At 61.8% G+C, this 5,919-nt stretch overlaps 1 protein-coding gene across 9 annotated transcripts in view; it reads left to right on the top strand.

The window, feature by feature from the left end:
- Window positions 1–1,658: 1,658 nt before the first annotated feature.
- LOC105565560 (plasma membrane calcium-transporting ATPase 2) overlaps window positions 1,659–5,919 on the top strand; it is a 76,000-nt gene continuing 71,739 nt past the window's right edge. For 2 of the 9 annotated variants that reach the window (XM_012018865.1, XM_012018856.1), the window contains exons 1-2: window positions 2,105–2,601; window positions 3,376–3,540. The gene's annotated coding sequence lies outside the window, so the exon portion shown is untranslated. The other 7 variants (XM_012018862.1, XM_012018860.1, XM_012018858.1 and 4 more) reach the window with 7 other exon arrangements.

Raw genomic sequence — 5,919 nt, 5'->3', positions numbered from 1 at the left:
TCCTGCTGGATCGTCGCCTCTTCGACAATGCTATCTGGAAAGCGACAAGATTAAAGTCCACGGAAAAGAAAAACGACGACCTGTTTCGCGAGATCGTTTGGCCGCGAAAACAAGCGGATCGACGTGTAGGGTTTCGTCGCGTTAGCGGGATATCAGGGGGGGAGAGGAGGGAGGCACGTACTAACCTGATCAATAGAAAGAGACGAGAAACTGCTGGCGACACTGGGGTATCTCGTACGATCGTCGCCCGTTCCTTTCGCGACCTGACGCGCGTTCGATCGTACGCTCGCTCTGGAAGGGAAAGTGCGCTCTTAACCTAACAACAACAACATCGTTCGAGCGTAGATCGCGAGAGTCGAGGTGGCACAGCGATCGCCTCCCCGTCCCGGACTCGCCGATCGCCCCCGGAAGTGACGCGCCGCGCGAGTGGCGCGCAGCGCCAATCGCGGCCGGCCGCGTCGCCCGCCGTCGAATCGCGCTCGCGTAATGGCGGCCCGGCCTATCCGCGCCGAGAGGCGCCCGGACCTTTTAAATTCGAATCCGTCGCGTCACTTTCGGCCCCGGTGGTTGCGACTTGTCGAAATTGCACGCGCCCTTCCAACGCCGCGTCGGGCTGTCGGCGCGGCGCGGCTTCTTTTGGACTTTTTTTTAAACGCCGCGACATAAGAAGCGACGCGTGATTGAACTTTCGCGTTGAATGTTCTCGAAAAGACATGGAAAAAGCGTGAGAGAGAGAGGCGATGTGCGTTCAAAGCATAGACTGACTCCTGATCTACAATCTTGCTTTAAGTAAGCTGTAAGCCTTAAGCCGTAAGGAACTTAAAGCAGGATTGTGGACCAGGGCTTGTATATTAAGGCCTGTTCTTTATTACTGCACTACTGAACTAGTGCAATAAGTCAAAATGAAACAAATAGATTACCTCTCATTCCAACTCATTGCACCAGTGTGCACTAGTTCAGGAGTGCAGCAATAAAAAACAGACCCATTGACTGCGCCATCCGTAGGAGGCGTCGGTCGTGAGGTATAGAAAGAGAGAAAAAGCTAAACCGAGTCACTGTGTCTCTGTCTAATTTGTTTGTTTTCTCCCCACTCTTAACGCCGAGCGAGAGAGAGATCATGACTCTTTTGATATGTCTGCACTCTAATGTTTAGGACAGCGCGTCCATGGGAATGGCGCAGTCTGGTGTACAAGTCTATGGTTCAAAGACGCCTGCGAGTTGAGGGCGGCGAGACTTTTCGGTCGGATTAGTTCCGCAAATCGGACGAGGCGTCGAGAAAAGAAATGCAAGAAGGAAAACACGCGCCTCAACGGATCGGAAAATGTCGCGCTGAATCCCAGGGGGGTGAGGGGGAGGGGGAGGGGGAGGGGACCGTGGAACTTCGCTCCGCGCCGCGTCGCGGGGTGAATGAAGTACGGGTATCGGACTTGAATGAAGTGGCGGCTATTTCGGAGAAGCGCGGCGAGCTTCATTGTGGAGGGCCGCGCTAAACCGGGTTCAGGGCGCCGGGCGGAGAAACCGCGAAACCGCGCGCGCGTTCTTGAAACCGGCCCCGGGGTGGCGAACGACGCGACGACGGGGGTAGTGGGTCACAAGGTTGGCCGCGCGGCGCGTGCGCGCGCGCCTGCGTGCGCGGCCCTCCCCGATTTAGGCACGGCAGTCTAACGGCGACCGCGGTACCGTTGACAGCGCGCGCGCCAGACTCCGCGCCCTATCTCGAATAGACCAAGGCCCCCTCCCCCCGGAAGCCCCTCCGCCCGATTACGCGCTTTTCTATCCGCGTTTCTCGCTTCCTCTCTCTCTCTCTCTCTTTCTCTCTCCTTCTCTTTCCTCCTTTTTCCGTCCCTCTTTTCCCCGTTTCCTCGTCCCCCTTCTCGGTTAGCCCGGTCCCACCTTTCGTTCGCTCTTCGCCGGTCTCTCCCTCTCTTTCTCCCTGTCTGTCTTTCTCTCTCTCGCTCGCTCCTCGCCGTCCGCCTTTGGACACGCGACGACGCGCACACACGTAATCGGGCCGCGCACGAGCGCGCGTGACACACGCGAAACGGAGAGGGAGAGAGACAGACGGACAGCAGACTCGTACACGTACGTGTACGCGAAGGTGCGCGCGCACAATCAGCGGTACAGCAGCAGGCAGGCAGGCAGGCAGGCAGAGGCGGACGGGCCAGCGCGGTAGCAGCGGGAAGCGAGCTAACCGGAGTACAATCGTTGTCGTCGTCGTGCGGTGCAGTCGTGTCCTCGTCTCCTCGTCTCCGCCCGTCGCCGTCATCGTCGTCGATGCGCGGATGCCGTCGTCGCGGTTCGCCGGTCGCTGCCAGCGGTAACGCGCGCTACCACCGCGAGCTACCAGGTAGCCGGTAATCGGTGCCTGCGGCCTTGCCTATATGAAAAGAGGCATCAAGGAGAAAAGGCCGCCCCGCACCGCCGCTGCCGCCGTCGAGAACCATCGCCGTCGTCGCGTCGTCGCCGTCGCCGCCGCCGCCGGCGCAGTCGATACCGTCAGTAGGGTGGGAGGAAGGTCCGACGAGACCACGAGGAACTGAAGAGCGCCGCGAGCGCGACAGTCCCGCGCTCTCGGTACGACGACAGTGGCACCCCTCGGGGGTAAGAACGTGCGTGCGTGCGTGCGTGCGTCCGGCAGTCCGTGCGACGCGCGCAATACGAAACGGATAATCGACCGCGCCACCCGCGAGTGCATGCGTGTGTGTCTCCCCTCGGCTTCCTGTTGTCTTCGCCTCGCTCTCGCGTGTCGCCATTCCCTTCTCTCTCTCTCTCTCTCTTTCTGGTTCTCCATCGGAGGACCCGCTCCGATTTTTCTCTCTCGTCCGCGCTCGCCCGCCCCCTCACGCCCCGGAGGAATTTGTCGCGACCCCGGATCGCAACGGATCTCTCCGTTCCGCACGTCGAATCGCCGTCCTCGCCGTCGTCACCGTCACCATCCAGCGCGGCCGCGACGGCGGCGGCGGCGGCGGCGGCGGCGGCGGTGGCGGTGGTAGCGGCGGCGGCGGCGGTGGTGGTAGCAGCGGCGACAAGCGGCGGCGAGTGGCGACACAGTGCCACCTCCTCGATTCTAGGGAATCGAGCGGTTGGTCGGTCGTGGAGCGCGAGAGGTGCGCGAGAATGTCCGAGAGAGCGGCCTGAAAGCGCGGATAAATGTGTCGGTCGCGTTACAAGACGTGAGGCGCGAGCGAGTACGAGAGAAAGAGTGAGAGAGCGAGCGAGAGAGAGAGAAAGAGAGCGTGAGCGAGAGGGAGAGAGAAAGAGAATGAGAGAGGAAGAGAGAGAGTGTGCGTGAGTGGAGGGAGGGAGAGTGCTCGCGAGCGCGCGCGCGGGGGCAGCCAGAGGAGCGCACGGTACAGCGAGCGAGTTTATTTTTAGTGGCAGAAGGTGAAGAAGGCGGGCGAAGAGCACCGCGCGGAGTGGTATTAAGCGGCAGCACAGTGGCCCGATGAAGCGGCGTATGTGACATCGGGTTTTTCCTCTCTCTTGCCACCGTCGAGGAAGAAGAGACACCTCGCAGACATCTTGCTGCCACCGTCCACGGTGAGTAGTATGTCGCCACACTGCCGTCGCCACCCCCACCCACCCCTGCGCCCCCCTTGCTGCCCCTGCCTTCTCCTCACCGTCACCCCCTCCTTCTTCACCTCCTCCTCCTCCTCACCCTCGTGCGCCCCTTCCCCTCGTCGAGGATTGATTCGCCATTCCGCCCACCAGGACACAAGCCTCCACTCTATTTCCACCTCCCCCTTGTCTCATCCCTCTCTCCCTCTCTCTCTCTCTTTTGTTTTCTTTCCATTTAAATATATTTGCTCCTCTCTCGCAATCTCTCTATTTAGCTGTGTTTACTCTTCTCTCTCTCTCTCTCTCCTTTCTCGCTCACACACCCCCTCTTTACTATCTCCCCCGTGCCATTTATCCATCCATCCATCCATTTACCCATTCGCGCACACGTACGCTCGCATACATGCGCGCACCCTTCTCGCTCCATCGCTTCTCTTTCTCTCTCTCTCGCTCTCGCTTTCTCGCTCTCGCTCCCGCACGGGGCACCTCGGGGGAAGCTCCTCGTAGACCATCGTCCACTCCCCATCCCCACCAGCCCCACGTCGCCCTCTCCGTTTCTCCGTGGAGTTACGAAAATTATGTAACGCGCTCGATCCGGGCGTTTCTTGTTCCGCTCTCCTTTCTCATCTTCCTCCTCTGGATATCACAGTCCGCTCCCCTCGGCACTCGTCCCTCTCTTTCCCCCGCCTCCCCCGCTCCCCTACCCCCCCCCCCTCCGCCGCTACCTCGCTCTTCCTCCCGCCTGTGTTGTGCCGTTCTTCCGAACATTATTTCGGGAGTGCCAGCGGACCTGCCAGCGGACCCCGAGAGGGAGCGAGAGACCGAGAGAAAAAGAGAGAGGGAGAGAGGGAAAGAAAGAGAGAGCGAGAGCGAGAGCGAGAGGTTCTCCTGCATGACGCGTGCCCCGGGATCGAGCAGGCGCATTGTCGGGGGGCAAACCGACTTTCGATTAGGGATGTAAACCGGCCGCCACGAGACACGCCGCTGGCGACTCTTCCCCCGCGGGTCTCTCTCGCGAGATTCCGCGTCCCGTCACGTCCATTATCCGGGGCGGCACGCGCGCACGCACGCACGCACTCGCCCGGCGTGCGTAACGTCGCCCGGAGCCCGCCTCGCGGTCCTCTCCTCGTCGCCCGTGCGACGCGTGACGGACGACGGAGAGCCCTCGCATGCCTCCGAATCCTTCCGAAACCTCGACTGGTCACGCGGCGCAAACGTGAACGCCGACCGTAGGAGCGAGAGAGAGAGAGAGAGAGAGAGAGAGAGAGGCAGTTAATCGATACGCTATGTTTTAGAAATTTTCCATTCGCGGTTTCACACGGGAAGTGCGTGACATCGGCGCGGCGTCTCGACGGCGTGCGAGACACGAAATTCGCCAGCGTCGCGGTAACGTCCGGTCGAGCGCGCTCGGCCTCGAAACGCGCCCGAGAGTCCTTGATTTCGCGAGAGGGATCAGCCGCGCGCGCGGGCTCGTCAAATCGCGTGTCTCACGTGGGCGCGAACGGTCCTCCGCGCCTTGGCGTCGCGTGCACGCGGCAACGGGAGGTCTCTCGCTCTGGCTTCCGGCGGCGCGGATCCCTCCGCGAGGGTGCGAGGTCTCGCGAGAGTGGCTTCTCCCCTGCCCCGCCCGCCCTCTCCCACCCTCCCGGAAAGAGCAAGGTGAGACGGGGACCGAGCTTTTTCTTTTTCCGCTCGCCGCCGCCGCCGCCGCCACCAGCTTCTGGTCAGCTCCGACTGTAATACGCGTGAGGCACAGTCGAAGACTCGCCTTTGTCCCGCTTTCGTGGTATCGACCCGGTACACGGGTGACCTAGACTCACTTGCCGAGGAAATATACCCAACCTTTGACAGCCGCTCGTCCGCTCGCTCTCTCGCGCCCGCTCTCGTCCGCCGCTCGTCACGGCGAAACCGGCCCGCGGGACGAATCGATAGAGGGCTTCGCTAATAATTACGCACGTGCGAGCCTCGCGGCCGTGACGACGGGCCAAGACGGTGGGGGGGGAGGAGGAGGAAAAGTGCGCTCCCGCCTGGATAGGAAATGCCGAACAGGGGGGCCGTTAAGTTATTTCGGTGCTGCCGACGACGGTCGGAATTTGGTATTGAACCGCTCCGCACACGTCCGCGCCGCACGCGCGCCTCCGCTCCTCGCCGGCCGCGCGACTTAGCTCTCGCGCGCGCGGCGCATTAAGCGCGGCCGGGGAGACGCGGCCGCCGCGCCGCGCGTTTATTTTTCCGCCCGTCGCGGGGCATCAAAATGTTTGCCCCCGGATCAACCCCGCGCGTCCCGACGAAACCTGAACATCACCGGAGCGCGCGCGCGTCTCGGCGTAACGCGGCCGGTTCTTTCCCCTCCTCCCCCCT

Source organism: Vollenhovia emeryi, unplaced genomic scaffold, assembly GCF_000949405.1.
Source record: "Vollenhovia emeryi isolate VEMERY1.0 unplaced genomic scaffold, V.emery_V1.0 DF939151.1, whole genome shotgun sequence".
Classification (NCBI taxonomy): domain Eukaryota; kingdom Metazoa; phylum Arthropoda; class Insecta; order Hymenoptera; family Formicidae; genus Vollenhovia; species Vollenhovia emeryi.
This window is presented reverse-complemented; position numbering and strand designations above follow the sequence as displayed.